This window comes from Drosophila serrata, unplaced genomic scaffold (genome assembly GCF_035046125.1).
Source record: "Drosophila serrata isolate PLE 108 unplaced genomic scaffold, ASM3504612v1 contig_272, whole genome shotgun sequence".
In the NCBI taxonomy this organism is placed as follows: domain Eukaryota; kingdom Metazoa; phylum Arthropoda; class Insecta; order Diptera; family Drosophilidae; genus Drosophila; species Drosophila serrata.
The window spans coordinates 7,968,810-7,991,663 of NW_028257170.1; the positions used below are offsets into that span (position 1 = coordinate 7,968,810).

General features: G+C 35.4%; 1 protein-coding gene across 4 annotated transcripts in view; it reads left to right on the forward strand.

The window, feature by feature from the left end:
- Positions 1–11,273: 11,273 nt before the first annotated feature.
- rgn (regeneration) overlaps positions 11,274–22,854 on the forward strand; it is a 53,862-nt gene continuing 42,281 nt past the window's right edge. For 2 of the 4 annotated variants that reach the window (XM_020961403.2, XM_020961404.2), the window contains exon 1: positions 11,274–11,894. The gene's annotated coding sequence lies outside the window, so the exon portion shown is untranslated. The remainder of the gene's footprint in view (positions 11,895–22,854) is intronic. The other 2 variants (XM_086833414.1, XM_086833415.1) reach the window with 1 other exon arrangement.

Genomic DNA, 22,854 nt, shown 5'->3' on the forward strand with positions numbered 1-22,854 from the left:
ATATATTGAAATGTCGTCAGTTGTTTCATCAGTACATTGTCGATATGTATGCAAAAATTGAAACAACGTTAGCTGTTCCTCCGATTGAATCAGAAGAAACTTCGGTCCGAGGAATATATCCATTTGCGGGATGCTGTGATGAATGACCGTAATACAACCAACGTTGGAAAGCTCACGATTTTGCCATCCTCATACATAGGTAGTCCACGCCACATGCATGAATATGCTCAAGATGCCCAGGCATATGTTCGTTGCTACGGCCGTCCAGACTTATTTATCACCTTCACATGCAATCCAGCTTGGGACGAGATAGTTCAGCTGTTATTTCCTGGACAATCATATAGGGATAGGCATGACATCACAGCCCGTGTTTTTAGACAAAAGCTCAAGTCACTGATGGATTTCATTGTGAAACATGGAGTTTTGGGATCTGAGCGGTGCTGGATGTATTCAGTAGAATGTCAGAAGAGAGGATTGCCGCATGCGCACATACTGATTTGGCTGTATGATAAAATTACTCCAGACGAAATTGACAATGTGATATGCGCTGAGATTCCACGGGCAGAGGTTGATACAGATTTGCATGCAGTTGTCATCAAGAACATGATCCATGGCCCATGTGGTACCCTCAACCGAAGTTCACCATGCATGGTAGACGGGAAGTGTTCCAAGCGATATCCTCGAGCATTAACAGCCAACACCGTAACAGGGGACGATGGATATCCTCTGTATAGGAGACGGTCAACTGAAGATGGAGGGACTTCGGCAACTTTAAAAATGAAAATTGGTGATATTGAGGTAGACAATCGTTGGGTGGTTCCATACTCACCACTATTGTCAAAATCATACAAAGCGCACATCAACGTAGAATATTGCAATTCCGTGAAATCGATTAAATATATCTGCAAGTACGTGAATAAAGGCAGCGATATGCCAGTTTTTGGTGTTCAGGCAGAAAATGGGGACAGCAATGCAATACGAGTTGTCGATGAAATATCTCAATACCAGGCTGGAAGATACATAAGCAGCAACGATGCTGCATGGAGAATTTGTTCGTTCCCCATTCATGAACGCTATCCAGCTTTAGTTCACTTGGCAGTCCATTTGGAGAATGGTCAACGTATCTATTTCACAGAAAGAAATGTGCAAGAAAGAGTCCTGAATCCGCCAGCGACAACTCTGACTGCCTTCTTCACCTTATGCCAGGAAGATGATTTTGCCGGAACATTGATGTATTCAGAAGTGCCCTCTTAACCACAATATGCCACAGAGAAACGTGGCAGGGTACAGCTAGTATATTAATAAATATATAAATGTTTTAAACATAAACAAATTATTAGATTCCTTCTGACAAGAGTTTGCTCTTAAAAATCAGTCTAAGATATTTACAATTTATAAAGATGTTGGTCTCCCAAAATTGATAAGAATTGAACTAAATACAAACTATGTATATATTAAGACCAACATCCCTCTAAAAATAATATACTTGAAAGCAAGATAACCTAGCTGATTTTCCTTAATTAAAAACTAAATTCTGAGCTTAGTTCTTACTAGATTTAAATAAGCCTAGTTTATTTAAAACCCCACAAAAACACAAGACTCAATTGTGGTTTGTTCGCTCAACTGAACTCTTGTGGGGGGTTCCCCCCTTTTAGTGAATTTATGGTCTGTCTGCTTACTGAAAATAGCTCCGAAAATAGCATTTCTTCCAAGCATGCCAAAATCTGTTTGTCTGCTCGTTAGCATATCTGCAGACTGAATATTTTGGCACTGGCCGCAAGATGGGTGGATACTCGCAAAATACTCTAGTGCCCCGAGTTCACTCTGCGGGCCACATGTCAGCTTAAATCCCATCTGAAGTGTCTGACCCAGATAATTTATTTTGCCAGCAACTGAATGCCATACATATTATTAACATATATAGATAGTACTCCAGTAAAGGATGCAAAAATCTTTAAATGGGGTTAGCAAAATATTGCAGTAAGCCAGGTCATCGTAGATTAGATAGCTTGAGGTTTAAGTTCGTAGCAAATAGTCTCCAAGTTTACAAGTTTTATATGGTTATATTTTTTCCTTTTCAGGTAACCTTGGCAGTCTATCAAAAAGTTGATTCGCAAAGAAATGCCTCATTTCCGCTGTGAATTTCTATTTGTTTGCTGCATATTTCAAGCATTGCAAGTGCAATTTATAAATGGGCTTCTGACCATTGCGATGAAAGTGGCAGTGACATCAGCTGGCTGTAGGTTATATCAGGAATATAAATACCAGCAAGAGATCAGGAATAGGGCAATTAGGGTGAAAATTTATCGAGACTATTAAACGGCATGCAAAAGTGTCGTGTGAAATAATAATTTAGTGGGCAAAACAGCCATGAACTACATATTTTCTACTCTCTTTCTGTTTGTAAATATGATGTGCATTTGGGTTTGCCACAGAATGTGGCCTGTTTTGGCTACTGCTGCTGCTGTGTTCTAATTGAAATGGACCACAAAATTGCTTAGAAGATGCTTTGTATGCGGCTTGCCGCAAACTTCAAAGTTTCACTCTCCGTCGGTCGCCTCTGATTGATGCCCATGATTGATGATGGAGTCGCACCCAATCCATCGCCTGAGCATTTTCGTTTATTTTTCTTCTTCAGTTTCTTAAGGTTTTGTCTTTTGTTTTGTTTTCGGTACTCGGCGATCCAATTTGATACAATTGAACTTTGTCGGTTGTCCACAGAATTCTTGCCATACATTTTTGCGTAATTTGCATAAAAGATATTGGCAAGCTCAAAGTCCAAAGTGCCAAAGTCGCCTTTTCCCTGTGTTTTCATTTCCCCCTTAATATTTTTTTTTGTTTTTTTTCCTGCTCTGTTATGTGGTAAAATCTCACATTTCCATAAGGCAAACATGAGCATAAGCATAAAATTAAATATGCACGAGAATTGGCAGAGCCATCGAGGCAACGCCAAACTGCACTTGCAACAATTTGAGCTTTAGACACTGAGAGGAATAATGATGGATATTTATTATAAATTTAAGGAAATTTCAGAGATTAAAAACAATAAATATAAACATATTCAAGTAATTTTTAACTTACTTTATAGAGGTATCTTTAGAGAGTATCTTTTAAAGGCCAATTTAGGAATTGCTTTGATATATCTTTATTCTAAGAGTAGTTTTTGCTTCCTAATAATAACTTGCTTCCCCTCAAGTCTCTCAAATATTTTCCAATGGTTTCTATTAATTTTCATTTCCCATTTACATATTTTAAAACATTTTTTCCAGTGCATAATGATTGGCTCAAGGGGGGCTTGTCCGGGGTAAGCGGTTGCCTTTGCTCTGGCCAAATTTCGCTTCACTTGTTGTGGTTGTAATTGCTGCCGTTTCTCAGGCGGTGAGGAGGTGGCTTAGAGGGACGCTCCAGGGGGTGGATTGGTATCTGTCATTGACATGGATGGCCGTCGTGGTTCGTGTCTGCAGCCCAAATGCGTTTTGCATAATTTTAAAGCCTCTTTAAAGCAGCGAAATGCCATTACGGGTTGCGATTTTGTGACCGAAACTATTTTGCACATATACATATATATATTTTTTTTATTTTTTTCGGGGACAAATTGAATTTCACTCTTGACTGCACATTTGCAGCAGCAACTAAAGAGAGGAAGAGGGGAGTTGAGATTTTCCATTTCCCATTTCCCATGCGGCGTATACGTGATATTTCGCATTCGCAAAGCGCGAAACAATTTTTGATCAATTTCTCTGCAATTACTTTCTGTCAATTAGAGAAAAATTGATTAATTAGCCTAGGCCACTGGGTTTGAAATATGTTTTTGCGCAAAATGTTAATCAATTACGACTGGATATCCGGGCTAAGAAGGCTTATGGCTTAAATCTGTCGATAGCCCTGTCAATTATGTATGAATTTATGGCCTTAATGAACAAGTAAAAACTATATTCTAAACACAATTGCCAGATGAATCATGGCTCTTGAAAATTTACAGGTGATTCAGTTGGCTTTTGCCTGTTTTTAAGAGATAAGGAGGAAACTAGCAGATGAATCAGATTCAAATTTATGTATGACTGACTCATAAAAGTTGGAAACCCAATTTCAAGCTCCTTGAGTTTACAAATTTACAAGTATTTCCCTTTAATGTGTCATTGATCTTTTCAGTATTTTCTATTCTTTTTTTTTTGACAATCAAAAAACAACAAATGACTTTGCCTAATTGAACTTGAACTTGATGTTAAGTGACAACAATTGAAATATCTTAATTTCTTACCCAAAATTTGGGTCAATTCATGCTGATAATTCTTGGAAAACAAACAAGTATATAATTCTACTAATTAATCGCGTAATACGATACCACGACGCCATATATATATTTGCCAAAAAGAAGCCAAAATTCATTTATCAAAACTTGCGTAATATGTTTTTTGGAATATTTTGAATATGCATGAGGCTAGAAAACAATTTTGTACTAGAGTCTCCGCTTTAGCTTGAATATATATTGAAAATCGATTAGTGCAAAGTGAACAGGAAAATCAACAAAATGGAAATGACAACGCCAGACAACGTGGCTCTGGGAACTGCTGGCCACGCATAATTCTTGAGGCCTACGGGGTAAAGTGCACTGGGAAATACATTTGGTAATTACTATTAATAATTAAATTAAACAAAATTGGATATTCCCTTTTTAAATAGTATTAAAATTAATTACAAATTTATTTACTTTATATAGGAGTTGAGTCTCCACTCTCTTCCCTCTTTACAAACCTGATTAATATTTTTCTCTGTGCTAACCAGCAGTTGCCAACCAATGACAAAGTTTTGCCCACCGCCTGGGGACAGGTTGCAGTGGCCACTAACTGGTGACCACTGACTAGTCACCGGTGACCAGTGACCACCATCATCATCGTCGTCGCCTTCACTTCACCATCACCATTGCCATCGCAGGCTGACCAACAAGTTGTCTTCAATTAGCGCCAATCGCAGCTCAACAGCGAAAAGCAATTAAGTCACTTCATCGTCTTGGGGGTTCTCTGCTTACTGCCTGACGCTTATCAAATATTTTTTAATTGAAAACTTATTACGGAAAGTATCCCAAACTTGGTTATCATTCGCGGGACTTGGAGTTATGTTATGAGATTATTTGCATAATTGGAAACACGTTAGCAGTGGCTCTCTCTTTATAGCTACTTGGCTGGAAAATTTGCATAGTGAATTACTCACTATGATTCATGACTCACTTAGCCTTCAATTGTTTATTGCACCACTATATATCCCTTGATTTTCTCACTATATATACATATATATATATATATATATGTATATCCCAACTGGATCGGTGGCAATAAACCTCATTGGCTGCTGCTTTTATTAAACAATTGTCTTGGATTGGAGCAAGTGCAAGTTTGCACATTTCTCATTTAAGTTCCACACACACCCAGCATGTTTATTATTATACATTTTTATGATCAGTTTTCAGATTTTCTCAATTTTCAGATTTTCATATTCTCAGCTGGTGGGGTTGGGTTTTGCATTGCACAGCGGATCCCAAAAATTTGTTGTGCCGATCATTTTGGACCGAATATTTGCTCTTAGTGGAGCATAGCCAGACGCAAATCCCAAAACACTGACACATGTTGCGTTTGCCGGTCTTTCTTTCTTTTTTTCGGATAAATATATTTTATACAAACGTGTGTATATATATAGAGAGATATAGCCGAAATGTGCGAAAACAGAAATTTATTTGCTACATCTGGCAAATGTAATGGGGGTAAGGAAGGAGGAAGCTGTAGCGCGTATCATTTGTCTGGGTTAGTTATTTTTTTTGTGGAAAGGTTTAGGGGAATTAATTGTATTATATTTCCGTTTAGGAATTCAATACTTTGTTATCTACAACAATTTAATTACTTTTTAATTTTATAAATATGGATGAGATTAAAAGCAAGGTCACGGTATCATTGATATTGATAGATATAGATATTTTGTATATATATTCTTTATGAACATGAATTTAGGATGCAGTTGAAGTTAATATTAGAAAGGCATACTATAGGAATAAATAACTCAAATTAATGACTAAAGACTATTGTAATAATGGTAAAAAATAAAAAAGTCATGTGCCAAATATGGGAATGTTTAGAAAATATATTAGCAGAATTTGTTTATGCTTTGCAAAGTATTTACATCAACTTAAATGTATACTCGAAAATTACATTTATTTTGTTGTTTAAAAATTATACAAATTTGTTTAATTTATACATATAATTGTAAATTATAGTAGATCTTTTAATTATTTTAGATTATTCATCCATAAATCTGTGTGTATTTTTGCAAGTACTTGGGATTTTATCAAGTAGACTTGGCCTCAAGACTCCCTTTATAATATAAATATATAATGTATATATAAATAAAATATTAAATGAATTTATACAAATTTAAAGAAATGTAGCTTTTTAAAAATACAAAAAACTTAGATAATGGTTATTACAATTAATAAACAATACCTGAATCTCTATTTACCAGTTCCCAAGACTTTTTTCTTATCTCCCTCAATAGATTTGGCTATTTTATACCTTTGCTTACTCTCTACCGTTTTTTGCTCTTCAGAAATTTTAGCCTAGATTTTGCGGGTGTAATACATTTTGTGACACAGAATTTTTGTATTTATTTTTTTAAACTGAGCATGTCCACGTGCTGCGACCCCTTCGATGGGTCAATGTCGCCGCCAAGAGATGACGCTCCCCTTCAGTTCATGTGTTTGCTTAGGAGGCCTGAACAAATCTTTAAATTGCCATAAATTACAAGAATTAGGGGCATAATATTAGATACGGCTGCCAGAGTTGCGCAAACACACGATCGCCGGAGTCAAGTGCAGAGTGCCGATGGAGGGACGCTGGCGAATGGAATGGAATTAATGGGTCTGCCCTTTGATGGCCCCCGAAGAGTTGAGCTATCGAATAAATCATTGCTTGTGACCTTCCCCCAGTGCCATTCCCTTCCTCCGATTCTGGACCAAGTTCCCCGAGCTCCAACTTTTATTCGAATTTTCCGGGTGTTAATGGCCGGCGAAACATTTGGACAAATAGTTTCTATTCCCATTTCGAACTTTTTTTATTGTAACTATTTGGTGATTAAAAATCGCCTGATTTTAATTACTATTACACAAAGAGAAATGGGAGTTTATTGAATAAATATTGCATTTATTTGTTAGTTTTGTACATGGGATTATATAGAGATATTACATATATTTCTAATGTCTCGAAAATTCATTTGAATTAAAATGAATTTAAAACTTTAGTATCAAAATAAATATTCTAATCTAAGAGAAATGGGAGTTTTTTGAATAAATTTTATATTTATTTGTTAGTTCTATACATGGTATTATATAGAGATAGTACATTTCTTTCTTATCTCTCAAAAATTCATCTGAGTTAAAATGAATTTTAAACTTTAGTACAAAATAAACTTTTTAATTTTATATTCTAAGTAAAAATACAAAAACTTTATATTGTCAAATTATAAATATAAAGAAAATGTGACTTTCCTTTGTCTTTTTTCCTTTTAAATCTTTATAACTATATAAGAATAAATATATCTCAACTATAAACCATTTAACCTTGTCACAGTTTTCTTTTAGGATTTCATAATTCAAAATATAATAATAATAATTCACACAGACTTATATGTTTTGTGCTAATAAAATTAGGGGCATTTTTGCACTATTTTTTTTGTGGGGTGTATGTATAATCGTAACATTACACGAACGGCGATGTTTATGCACGGATTTTTGGGCCAGCTGCCGCACATGTTGCCAGCGAGGCGCCACCCACTCAATGCCAATGTCCAGAGCAGATGGTGGCACACACAACAACCCACCCACCCACAGCCACACCCACCCACACACACAGGCCTAGTTGATTCTATTTCCATTTGGATGTCATCTCTATTTTTAGGCTCCACGGAGAGGAGAATGGAGATCGCCCTGTGTGGCACAATGGCAGGGTAACTCTTTCGCGTATCATAAATTAATCTATTTCGAATCGAAAACTATTCCCAAAACGCAAAATTATGATCCATTTTTCTCCACGCGTTCCGCGCTTTTCATAATTTCACTAATTACGAATATATTTCTTCCATTGTTTACAATTTGTCCGTACAACACACATTTCCTTGAGTGTGCGCTCGATTTGCTGTGCGATGTGTAAACATTCCGCTTTTTTTTGTTTATATCAGCTTGCAAAGTGCAGCGGATTAATAAGCGTCAATTGGGAGCACTTCACTGTGAGAGTTGCCCCGAAATTTCCATAGTATTTGTTGTTGTTTTTCTAAAATACAATGTATGCAAATATTGCTCCTGGCCCACATTGTTGTTTTCTAAGGTTGCACTTGAAGGGTTGGTGATACTTTTTGTTTGAAATTGTTGCTTTTTTGTTTGGAAATACTGAGTTGCTGATGCTGCTTTTTGGCTTGGGGACGGAAGTGGTACAATTTTCTAGCTTTACCTAAAAATACAGTTAAGTTTTTTCCTTAAAATTGCCTCATTTGTATTTCACTTAACAATTTCTTTTGTATTTTATTAATTACAAAGAAACTGTAAAGTGTTTTTTTAGGTAAATCCTTCAAATTAAGATCTTTGTGTTTGGAATTTTATTGTACTTATTTAGTAACTGTAGTGGCTTTTCTTTTCAGTCCCAAAATATTTTGTTAATAAAACATAGCTTTATTTTTTGGCGCAGGTTTATTGTTTTAATAGCTTTCATTTCGCAAACATTCACTCAATAAAAAATCTATTAATGGATTTAGATTCATCAAAAAACCTATGAGTAATATTTTAATATTTTCTCTTAAGGCAATATTTTCTTATGACAAAAGTTGCCAGAAACAACATCAAAAATAGTTTTTTTACATTCATACTGAAAGAATGGCTATGGATGTTGCAGGAAATTCTCGATTTTTCTCACTGTTTGCCATTTCAGTAATGTTGCTTATATTATCATTAAAGTAGCTAATAGTGCCACCAATTTAAAAGTTTCTAAATATCTTAGTTAGTTACTATTTTAATTTCTAAGCTTGTTGTTCTTCCTATTGTTTGTTCATGTTGCTGAAACTTTTGTTTCTCCCACTGCTATGTCAATGTTATAGATGTTGCTGGTTAAGCTGGCTTCCACTGTTATGGCTACTGTTATTATTGTAAACATAAGTTGCTACTGTTGATGCTGCTCTTTTAACTGCTTCTGCTTAAGTAGCATTTGCTTACAACCTTCAAATGTTGCTATTGTTGTTTTGTTGCTGAGGACTCTTGACATTCTTGCTGCTTTTGTAGCTTTACTATTGATGTTGCTATCATAACTGTTATTGAAGTGGTTAATGTTGATGAAGCTATTGTTGTTAATGTTTATGTTGCTGAAGTGGTTATGGAATCTGAGGCTATGTAAATCCGGCTTCTGCTTGTATTGTTATTGCTTGTTATGTTAGCATCTCTTATTAGCAACATGATGTAGATTTTGTTTTAATGTTGCTTCTCTTATAGACAATGTTGCTGCTGCTTTATTATTGTTACAGGCAAGCAACAAGTTGCCGAAACTCAAGAGCTTTTCCAGAATAATGTGGACAAGAAATGTTTTTCTTTTTCCAATGAAATTCGCTGCATTTTTAGAATGTTCCCAGGGCAAACTCTGACACACTGCAATATGCAAATTTCATCAGACTTGTCTATGAGTAATCCCTCGTACTATAAAGCCCACCGATCTACGTAATTGTTTATAAATACGGGCGGCGCTGGCAGCCGTTCAGACAGATGGCGTCATTTGTTTGCGTTGAATGTGGTCAAGAATTTGTTCGTCGTTTGGTCTGAAACCATTTTGAACCATTTCTCGGGTTGACTAAGCCGCGGAAGGTAAACAAAGCGAAAAGTCAGCCGGTGTTGGGCAAGAAATGGATATTCGGAATCGGTTTATTGCTGTTCTCTCTTATTTGAAACATACTCTTTTAGTTTTTCACTTTTTCAGTGCGAGTGGGGACGCACCCGTTGCGCCCATAAATTAACTGGGCCAAGCACTCTGATCTCATGCAAAAAGTCAGCGGCCATAAATTCAAATGTCTTTATAAATAAGCAAACGCGAGCGGTGGCGGACCCCGAGCCAACACTAAAATAAAATCAACTGTATAAATTATAAATCAGGCATCACCATCGCCAATTAAAAGGGGCCAGGCATTGGAGAATCCAATGAAAAAACAACTCAAATTAGCGGCGGAGCACACTTCAAATCAAAAGCGCGCCAAACTTCGCTAGACAACATGTTGCCAATAGACCAAAGCAACATGTGCCCAAGTAAAGCCGGTAAATTTGCAAAATGAGAGAAAATCGGACTCTCTCAGTTTTTATAATTTTAGGAGGCAGAGATAAGAGATGCTACTCTCTACATGTAAAGAAAACTCTCTTGTCAGGGTCTAAAAACAAAACCAACAGCTGTAGCTGCAATAATATTATTGTAAATATTATATTATTTTGTAACACTATCGTTATAGGAAAAATAAATAAACAAATATAACGGGTACACTGCAACTTTCTTAGAGTTTAATATTGCTCAAAATAATACTATATATATAAAGACTTTGTCGTAAATACATACGTTTAAATCCATACCAAAAATTAGAGTTTATTATGGATGAAGTTTAAAGGTTCTTTATAATTTCTATGTTCTTATTGCCAAAAAGTAGACTATGCTTTTTGCACACTACATACTATATGTGTATATCGTAAATATATGGTAAATATTGTACTATATATTGTTGTGTATATTTAATGCATACAGTTTTTAATATGCAAATAAAATTATTAATTTTTTATACCAGGCCTTATGTAAATCCTGGCAACATCATCTGAGGCAACATTGCGTATACGTAATCAAACAAATCAAGGTTTTTAGAAATATGAAAAATATGTGAAAACCTGTAATTCTGAAATTTTCAATTATGTAATACTTTTGTTAACTGAAATCTAAACAAAAATAAATTATTTGTATTGCTTATTTCTTGTTAACTCCAATATTTATTTTCAAATTAAACCGATTTCAGTGGCTAGCCTGACTTTTGTTTAGCTAAGAACTAGTAACGTTTTTTTCAGTGCTTCATCTCTCTTTTCTCTCTTATGACAACAACAGCATCTTGGCAGCGGCAACGATAACACCGACAACGTCACAACAAAGCTAAGCGGCGAGGAGAGAGAGAGAGAGAGATACGAAAGAAAGAGAGCATAGCACTGAGCGAAACATCAAGCCGGCGGCACTCGAGCTTTGCGTTCGCTTTTTGGCGATTGGCAGTCGCCAGAGTTTGGCAGTCGCCGCAGTCGCAATTTTCCGGTCGCAGCGAGCAGACGCGTTTCCATATCGCTCCGTCGAGAGAGACACGGACTTGTCGGCCGTTAGAAGTAGCTTATAGTGGCCCATAACGAAATAGCATCTCATCATCTTAGCCCGAAGCTCCGAACGACTTGACCACAACAAGTGCGATTGTTTCATTTTCATACAGTTCATAGCCGCAGAGCAGTGTGCCACTCGGTCGCCGGTGTCCAGTGCCCTCGCCCTCCCCTTTGGCAGGTGTTGTTGTTACAGGTGAAATTTCGCGTCGCGCCGTCGTGCCGGTTAGATTAGCCTGACACCTTCGCTTCGCTACGACTTCGAGAGTGCCCGCGCCAAAAAATCCCGCTAATTGGCTTGATTTTCGTACCATCTAATAAATATCAAGTTTCAATAAACGCCGTTTTTCGCTGCCAGTGGCGGAAGCAAGTATATATATCCGGACATAGAATATATACATTTGGTATTTGGCAACAGTCCATCATCGAGGGAGCTCTGCCTATTTGCATTTCAAATTGTTTGCACTCTCGACAGCAAAGAAAGAAAAAGGTAAGAAGTGGCTAAGTGGAAATCAAACAAGAATTGGAACAATTAACTCGAACAATTTTCAATTCGATTACTGGATATTCTTTCGATATTTGCATAACTTGATGGGTATATAGAATATATACTCGTGTGTCTCTGCAGAATTTCAAATTTTGTTCTTTTCATTATATTATACTTCTCCTTTGGCGGCATAAATTATCCCACTCTCGCGTGATATTCTACTCTATTCGGACACAATTCTAATTAAGTGCTGAGACCTGCCCCAATGATGTTGCCACTCCCACGACCCTTTGGCTTCACCTCTGACCTCCAAGTTTTCTTACACCTAAAGAAAGTTAGGAATTTAACAAAGCGTGTGGGCTTTTTGTTTATTAAATTAACTTAATGTTTTCAAAATAATGAAGTTTTAAAACAATGTGATTTTCGATATTACAAATATGATTGTTTTAATATTAAAAGTCACTGTGTTAGTGGTTTTCATAAGCAACAAATATTTTTTAATTCTTCTGGATCTTTAAAATCACCAATAAGCTATCAAAAGGAGCTAATTGTTATAAAAAAGTATTCGTTTATTTAGTAATAGTAGTATTAATTTTGTTTTTGATTTTTTATTCATTTTGTTTTGGGTAAATGAACTAATATCTATGTATATCTTATCTGTAATTTATAGATTAACCCATCAATAAGTGTTAATCAATGGGTTTTTACTGATACAATTAACCTACTTTTGATATGCCAAAAAAAGTTTTACTATCACCATTCATTAGGTTCAAATTATAATACATATGTAGTTTTGAGACCTTTTTAGTTCATATTTATAATGAGGATATACATATGTAGAATCAAGTATTTTAATCAAAATTTTAATTCCCTTAGTAAAAACTAAAAATAAAATATTTTTTTTTTGTAAATAGATAACTTTCTTTGCTACTAAAAACTTGGGATTATCTTTTCAATATCAGAATCTATATAAATAATCACATAATAAATCATACAAGTTCAATAATCCATTGGCAAATAGCACAACGTAGGCTAAAAATACACAACCAAGATTAAAACTAAACGAAATGTCATAATGATAAGAGTTATGAGGTAACTGTGTCAAGAACTGATTAGCAAATTTTGTTGACACTTTTTGTCACTGTGCAGTTTTGGTTGCCTTTTGCCGCTTTTATTGGCCTTTCTTTTTATTCCGTTTCTTTTTTTTTTTTTGCTATCTGAGCTCTTGTCGGAATTGTTAACAAAACTGTAGATTTATGCAGTAGATTAGCTCGTCAACGCCGCGAAGCGAAGGCCAAAGGACATGCTCTCCAAAAAGGGCCAAATCCGCTTATTAATGAGCTGTCACTGGGCAGTGGGATTTAACTGCGGAGAGGGGGTTGAGGGATGGGGGATGAGGGTTAAGGGGGCGTGGCCCCGGTCAGTCTTGGTCATCAATTAACGTTAATGCGGCAATGTCGTCAGTGCTGGCTGCTCGCTAAATGTCCTTGCCACACTTTTGTCAATCACAAGTGTTTATTTCTTTCGATTTCATTTTATTTTTTTTGTATTTCTGCGAGTCGTGCGAGTGCATTTCATATTCATAAAAGTTGTCAAGTCCGATGTGAGTGAGTGTGACTAAGCCGACAACTTACCAACGGGCCAAGAAATAATAATCGTTAAAATCGATTTGGTAGCAGGGGGTAGGGGGAGGGTGAGAGCTCTACGCCAGCAATGATGACCTTCACCGGAGAGCAGCCTGCTCCTGCTGCTCCTCCTCCTGGGGAGTTGGGGCAGATTTAAGCCAAATGCACGAATCGCTTTTTCGAGGGTCATAAATAAAAAAGCGAGCCGAATGGACCCTGACACTCCGCTCCATTCCATGGCTTATGCCACTCAGGTGCCCGACATGGCGCATATTTTTAGACGTTTAGCAGAACACACTAAAAATACATTGCTTTCTTCAGCAAAAGCACAAAATAAGGGAAACTGAAACAAAAATGGACCAAAATAAAAACCTAGAAGGAGCGACCGAAAAATATCCCCACAGAAAATATAAAAAAAGGGAAAACAAAGCCCTGCCTGCACTCGGCGACCGACAGAATTCGCGGCGGGGATATCATAAAATGCCGAAATGCAGAAAAAGAAACCGAAATACAAGAAAATAGACATTAGCCAGCACAAAAAACGATGCTGAGGCAAAGAAACGTGGCACTTCGGATATTGATAGTTATTCGAATAGGGAATACCCTAAAGAAATTTAGAGGTCAAGTTCTAGGGAACTATTTTTCACCGTTATCCTTTTTGTACCTTTTAAATGCTTCATAAACTCAGATATTATTAAAGAAAACTAGTCAGAAATAACTTTATTTACTTAATTGATACTATGCTTGATACAATAGTTTTAAAGACAAAATTCAATGATAAAATATGACCATTTCTTTAATAGTTTATGAGATTAATTAAAACCAAGTTTATTAAAACAAATGCATTTTAAACAGATTATTATTAAAAAATATATATATATAATTATGATAACTCATTGGTTGTTATTTTAATTTCACTGTTTTTAATATATTATTTTCATCTTTTTATAATATCACGGTTCTTATTATATTCATTTTTTGTAATTATAATTTCACTGTGTTAACTATTTTATTTTAAATAATTAAATTTTAAACAAAAAGAAATATAAATGATCTTGTAGTCTAGTCTAGTTTCTTAACTTCATTAAATTCCTTTTTAACTATAAACTAAAAATTAAGGTACAATTCCCATCGGATCGTTAAAAAACTTGCTTAGAATCTCATTTGGCTCTCCACTGGGACAAAAAATGATAAACTTGCCACTTGAATGTGTGTCTGTGTGTGTGCAAAAATGTGAGAAGGAGAAAAAAAATATAACAAAAAAGATATATACATATATATATAAAAAGAACAGAAAAAACATTTGGCAAGAGCATAAAAATAAAAATGAAATAAAATGGCATAAAAAATGCAACAGTTCAGTTGAGATAAACACGAAAAAGCCAAGGTAGAAAAGGCGGGCAGAATGTACCGGAAAGAAGAGAGGAAAAGAACAGGAAGGAGGAGGGGAAAGGAAGATGCTAAGGAAGAGCCGAAGGAAGCTGCAGCATTTAGACCGTAAGAAGGAGGATGGAGGAGAAGGGACAAAAAATGGGACAGTAGCTTGGATTTCAGGCACACTAAAAACACTTACACACACACGTGGACACACCTTGCCGAATTTTAAACGAGTCAGCTAACATTTCAGGTGAATTAAGGCAGGGGGTGGTGGGGTTAGGGGGTAGTTTCGAGAAGGTTTCACGGAGGCGGTGGATCCCTCAATAAATGTCCAGTTGTCCGGCTTTTGCTACGGCTGCCCCATCGCCTTTTTCACCAACTTTTGGGGGCCTGGCTTCGACACTTGGCACGGTTTTAATGCCCTGCCCAAGGTTAACACGAAGAAACACTGGGAAAAATAATGAGGAGGTAGCTTATTTTAATTTTTAAATGGAAAATTAGACATTTATAGCAAGAATTAAAGAGAAAAATTGAGAAATTTTGTATAAAGAATATTTAAATAATATTTGCTGACTTACATATATCTTATTAAGTTAATAAAAAAATATATTTTTTTTTGGTTGGGAGTTCTTCGCTTGTTGGGTTTCACTGACTTTGAAATTTGAGTTCAGTTTTTTCGTTTTTGTAGTGTAAAATATTTAAATAACATTTGCTGACTTGCATATATCTTAATAAGTTAATAAAAATATATATTGGATATTCATAGTGAAGTATTAATATTTTCTAAATCTAAAAATATTTAAAACAAAGTGCATGCTTATTAAAAAGGAATCTTTATCAAGAAAGATTTATATTTTATGGAAAATATTGTTAATAAAACCTGAAGAAATGATTTTATATACAAAGAGGTCCCTATTATTTTAAATATTATATAATTATATGTATATTATAAGTATATGCTATATTATATGTGTATACTAGAATCAATGTGGTTTCAAGTAAATTTAATTAAAATTGAATACTTCTATGAATGCAATATTCTTTGTAGAAGAACTTAACAAAAAAGCTTTTTAAATAATTAATAATATTTATAAACAGAATTAGATTTAATATTAAGAATATTAAGAATATGCATAGACTGTCGATAGATAGTATTTTCAGGTAAAAGGAACCTAATAACCAAACCTTAGGACCCTTATTCTCGCATTTAAATAAAATTTCTCTCGGTGCACTTGCACACAAAAAAAGAAGCACACACTCTAGCATAATGAAGAAAAAGCGGATAAAGCCGGCAAATAGAAATGAAGAAATACAAATTGTATAAAAAACGGAGGAGGTGTGTGTAGGGAGAGGGACGACGTGTGGGGTGAAGGGTGAGGGCGAGGGTTTGGTAAATGTGCCACAGAGATAAAAGCGTAAATAGAACTGAGGCACGAAAATTTTTCAAATTACCAGCAGAGAGGTTGAGTTGAGGCAGGGCGTGTTTTCTTCTCTTCGTTTTTTTTAACTGTCCCTGTGTGTGTGAACTTATTGAAAGTGCGAACACACACGCAAGTGAAAATGCCCATGCATACATACATGTGTGTGTGAAGAGCATACATCCTGCCAACCGACCGCAGTTTAAACAAACTGCTTGGCCTGCCCATGTCCATGCTCCAAATGTGTCCCCCATCCCCCTCGTCAGAACCTCCTCACCACCTTACTGGTTATGCCATGTGGAAAAGTTGTCACCTTTCTCCAACCCCTTTCACTCTTATTTTCCCTCCCACCATTGGCTCATTTTCCTTCCTCGTTTAGTGCACTGGGAAATATTATCAAGATGTATATTTAACATATTTTATTTTCTTTGCAAATGTTTTTGGGGAATGCTATTAAAATTGTACCTTAGTATTATTGTACCTTATAATTAATGCACCTTATTATTAATATATCGTATTATTGTATTCTTAATTTTGTAAATTAAATATAATCAATTGCAAATTATTAAAGCACAGGAAACATTCCAATCAATCAGCACTAATTGATCCTTTTTCTATTAAATGATTATTTTTAATTAATATATAATTGTTAATTTTGTAAAAGGTTTCCAGAAAAACTCACTGTTATCAACCTTGTTTCATGCTTTATTCAATAATTAAATTATTGTACGATGTATAATATTAATAAAGCCCTAGTATTATACTTCCCTTTCTGCCTGGTTATTTCAGGCAATTGACACACAATTAATTACAAATTAAATATCCACTTATTATTAATCATATAAAAAATAGCACCTAAAAACTACAAAAACCCAGTAATTATTATATTATTTTTCTGTGTGTCTACCTCCTTTGCTGACTTTGCGTGTGTGTAATGAATTTAAAGTTTGCTCCGCATACATTTTTCATATGCTTGCAAATTGTTATGGTTTTTGCAGTACCCTTTCTCACCCGAAAGTTCCCAATGTATCCATGTACCCTTGTATTAAGTGGGTGTCCTGTGTGTGTGTGTGAGTGTGTGCTGGCTTTTGTCCTTGTTATCCACACGAGACATGATTATTAATTTGCAATTCCTGCTAATTGCATGAGTTTCACCCACTCACCTCTTGCACCTGACCTGTCTTCGTGCTTCGCTTCTCTCGTGTGTCTTTAATCACTTAAAAAAAGCGTATTTTCACATATTTTCACTCACTTTCATGCATGTAGCAAGTTCAACCGCATTCCTTCACATCGTCTCTGGTCGGATAGATAAGCTTTAGATTAGATTAGCGGTCACTGGAGCACATGGTGAACATATTATAATCACTTTGCTCCCCTCCCTCGAAGTGCTCTAGTTCTGGGATTTTATATTGTGGCCAAATGACATCTTGAAATAGTTTTGGATTTTTTGCAATTTTAGGCTGACCACTTGACTTTGAAATACTCATTGAAAGGAAAGTATTTTCTTCAAGTAAATGACTTAAATTGCTGGAATTATGCTTATTGCTCTAGCAATTAGTATTGTATTCTTTTAGAGGAATTCGGGATAAATCTAGTCTAATAACGCAACTTTATTTTAGAAAAATTAGGAAATACTGAAAGTGCTATAGCTGTATTTATCAAAAGAATAATTATAGCTTATGGCATGATTTTAGTTTTAAGAAATTTGTGTATGTTACCCCAATTAAAGAATATTTTATGATAATAATATGTTAATTACACACAATTCTATATTAAGAAAACCTAACTATTCAGTTTCTGCATGTTTCCTTAGTTTATTTAATAATTAAATATTATAAAACGATTAAATTGAATTTGAATATAAAAGTCTCTATAAAATAAAAGTGATCTATCAGTTAAATAACTAAATTGAACAACCCTTCCTCTATTAAGCCATTCGCATTCATCTCAAATATCTTATTTACAAGGCCACCTCCCTCATTCATCACACTTGATGACGGATCATTCATTAGGAATTTTTAATGCCCATCTATATTACATGAGTGCTCAAATTTGAATATTTATTTTGTGGCAAATTATCCGCCATATATATTGTAATAAAAATCTATTTGTGAGTAAACTGCCAGCCATTAAGATGGCAGCCTCTATTCAAAGTGGTCTGAGATCAACTCGGCTCATCACAATTTTCGATGGGGCGATGAGGATGACGCTCAACGCTTGCCGCTTGGCGCTTGGCTGTCATGTCGATGCATTATAAATTGTTGACATTAGCTGGCAAATCGACGGCCAGACGGCGTCGGTGATAGGTTTAATTTCGTTGATTGAACAGCATTGGAACAACATTGGAACAACAGTATGGAGCATCAATGTTTTACGAGCGCATTTCGCAGCTCTACGCTTACCATTTTTGCTTATAAATCGCCGGCAATCTAATCGATCGAATGGCTTTGGCATTTGATGCTCGTGGGGTTAGCGGCTAAGTGTTTCAGCTCAGCTGAGTTGAGTTTCCTGTCTGGGAGCGGTTAGTCCGTGGGCGGGCTTTCGTCCTTGACCCGGGCGCCATTCAGCGGAGGCCTATTATGTGGCTTGGAAAATGTTTTAGCCCCCTCTCAGCCTTCCGCTCCCCCCACTCCAAAAAGTTTCACTCTTTTGAGCCTTTGTGCTGGGAAAGTTGCGGCATTGCGCATACGCCCCGTTGCCAGACGAGGTTTTAACCCTTTACAGATCCCTGATGAACTTCCGCATGGAAAGGTTAGAGTTTTTCTATAGTATTAACAGAATAATAGTTATTAATAAATTACGATTTTCTTTGATTAAAAACGATGCTAATTTGTGGTTTTTAGAGAGTAAGAAAGCTATCATTTTATATATAAACTTTACAAATAAAATCATATTTAAAGAAAGAGAAATATTTAAATCACTTGGCTATATATTTTATCTAAAGCTTAATCATTTTTAGCTGAATCTATGCTAAATCTTTAAGCATTAATCATTTAGAAGACTTTCCCTCTTAATGGGTTAATCCTTTTAGCAGCAGGATTCCGCCTCGTTTTATTTAATATTTTTCCTTTTGAAGCTGCAACAGAGGCCTGGCTCTAATTAAGTCGATGTTTGGCTTTCCCACTGCGCTTTTAATGGCAAAACCGACCCCTGAAACCCAGCTAGCCCCCAGTTTTCAGTCTGCTATTTCCCTAAATTCAATGCAAGCCTTTTCCCTCGAAAGAAAAATATATGGAAAAAAACTGCACTGGTCAGGGAAAAATAAAAACAAACACGCACTTGATGATAATTTAGGAAAATGGCTAGCGAGCGAGGCAACCGCTTGACAATTTCCATGGGGCCACAAATTGTTTTCTTTTCTGCGGTTTTTACTCTTAATTATGCGCCAGTTAGGTGGAGTTCAGCGGGAATTACCACGATATATATATTTTTTTTTTGGTTGGGAGTTCTTCGCTTGTTGGGTTTCACTGACTTTGACATTTGAGTTCAGTTTTTTCGTTTTTGTAGTGTTTTTTTTATATATATTTTTGGCCAGACTGTCGCGAATTGGCGGTTCATTAAACTAAAGTGTCATTCTGCGAACGTTTCCCCTGTCTTTCTTTTATGTCTTTCACAGTAAAAAGAGCAAAGTACAGAGTTGTAAGAATGTCTTGTAATAGCAGGGAATGGCGGCGCATGATTTTACGAATTTCGAGAACTCTTTTCAAGCTGACCTCAACGTAATTCGGGCAGAGCACTGAGAAAAATTCGGGTATTATTCGGGTATTTCAGTTATTTAAATTTGTTAGTATAAAATGTGTCATAGGTTTATATTTTTAAGTTTCATATTTTCAGAAGTAAAGTCCTTTTGTTTTGTTCTTCCAAGAAAAACAAATAATTGAACATAATTTTGTACTCTATATACATATTATATAATTAAATTTAATTTTAATGCTAAAAAGGAGCAAGTTCCTAGATTTCCTGTATTTTTAGAATGTAATTCATACCTAGAATTCTTTGATTCACAAACTTTTAATACTCTCAAGAAACATTATATTTTTTATTGTTATATTATTATTGTTCCAGTTGGTCGTATGAAATATATCTGTCGTTCATTATTATTTCTTTGTATTTCCTGTAATTTAAAGATGTTATGTATAGCTAGAATTCAATGATTCATCATGTAAAGAAAAGTCTTTCAATGTTCTCGATACTATGCCTTTATAAACCGAATCAAAATGTATAAAACCCACAGAAACATACAGTTTATCGTCATAAAAGCAGTTAAAAGCGATTTAAAAAGTAAAATGGATTCAAGCCAAGCTCCCATCTTGTATGAATTCATTATTTGCCATTTCCCCAAATATTCATACTCGTTGGAATTTCCAACATCCTCGGATGTTCGATTTTGCATGAATTACATCATAATCGCCTCGTTCGCACACCTTTAAGAGCATTAAACGCGTCGCTTTGCCCATAACAAATCGAAAAACTTTCAAATTGCGAACATACTCGTAAAATCAGTTTTTATGGCTTCGCCCAGGCCCGGCTATGGAATAACCAACACAAATCGGTGAGATATGGCACCATTATAATTGTACAGGCAAAGGCACAGTCACAACCACACTTGGTTCGTATTTTCTTCCTCTCCTTTTTTTTTGGCTAAAAGAAAGCGTCGCAAGAAACTTGGGAGACATGCAAAAATTGTCAAGAACAATAAGGCGAAACCATATAAAATATGTTATTTTTGGGTGCGTTGACGCAGTCCGTCAGAAGAGAAGTTTCGGGGGAGTTCGGGACTCGCCGAAAATGCCAATTAGCCTGAACCTCCCAAGCCTCTCTCGAGCATAATCAAGAGGAGACACAAATGTCCCAAAAATCCATAAAAAACTTTCAAGTTTATTGTGCGCACGGAATGCGAAATATACGAGATCATGTTGCCAAGACTGGGAATACAAAAAAATAATAAAGAGTCGAAAAAATTAAGCAAACAGAACTATAACAACAAGGGACTGAGACCGAGAACTGCCGCCTCTCGAATTCCCCTTATCATAAGCGATCGTGCTCAAGAAATCAAATAAATTATGCGGTCAGTCCAAAAAAAAAAAGAAAACAAAGCCAGAGACACTGTTGCCTTATAGGCTTTCATGTTGGATTAATTTCTGACGCCGCACAGTGGTATTTTTTTGGGAACAATTAAAAGAGGGAGTATAATAGATATATGAAATCGAAATTTAACATTTATTTTTACGGAGTATTTTTGCATAGTTGTGTAAAGTTGAAGATATTCTTTGTAAAAGTCTCAAATATTTCTTGAAAGTGAAAACTTTTCTAAAATTGGTATCAGGAAATTATCTGAACTCTAATTTAATATCATCTGGATCGATTTGCAATCAAAATCTTGACAAAAAAGGAGTGGAGAATTTACTTTTAAGTTCTGTAAGGCCTAACATCATAAGCCTTTTTATATTTTTAAACCTTTTACAATAAATTTAAGCCCACTGTGCGCCAAAAACTCTGTTCTGAAGTTGTCGTCAGACCAAAAACAATTGATTGCCATATATATTTTTTTATACTCGTATTTTGTCGACTTTGCTTTGATTCTGATTTGAGGAAATAAACAAAAAGATACATAGATGCAAAGCCAAAAGAAAAACAAACACGTTTTGGCCTACGAGGTGTTAAATTATATTTGTAATTAAGCCAATCTGGTGGGAAGTAGTCATAAAGTCGGTCTTAAAGTTCAACGAAATTAATCAAGTTGGGCTTATTTATCGCAGAGCGCCCCCCATGATGAATTTGGTGGCTCAGAATTAATGATGTAATACATTAGGCCAGTTTCTTGAGCCAGAGGGAGCTGACAGCCAGAGCTCATTATAAATTCTATTGCGCCAAGTAAATGAATACGCCATAAATATGCAAAATGATGGCCAAGATGGCGTTGACATAGTCAATAACCGAGGGGGGGAGAGAAAGCCATTCCACTTAACCCGCTAACCGGCAAACTTGGCCAGATAGCGAACGGCGGCTATAATTCAGTTGTGCGCTCATTTTCCCCAGATAAGATAAAGGCGGTCTCAAGTTTATCTAAAAATCTTATCTCCCAGCAAAAGAAGGGGGGATTCCAGCTAAGTGAAAACTTAAAGTGGGAAAAGGTTCTCTCCACTTAGTTGATAGAAAATTCTGGGAAGAACATTAAAGCAAGGCCATTAATATCTACTATTAAGGTTTTATTAAACCAAAAAAATATATTTAAATTTATTTAAATGAATAATATTCCTGATTTTGCTATAGGATGGAACACCATAGAGCGATCACAATAATAATTAAATTAACTTCTTTTTAAAAAGAGTTTAAATTGAATTTGCATTGAATTAAACCAATTTATTTGTCAAAAATAATTCGAAGCAGTAATCAGATTTTAATTTATATTTATATATACATATATAGCTTACTAAAACACAAGTTTAACATTATATTTAATATAAACCATAAGTTCTTGTAACATTTTCTATATCTATGTCTACAAAAAAAGGTCTAGTTAATGCCCTTAAACTTAATCCT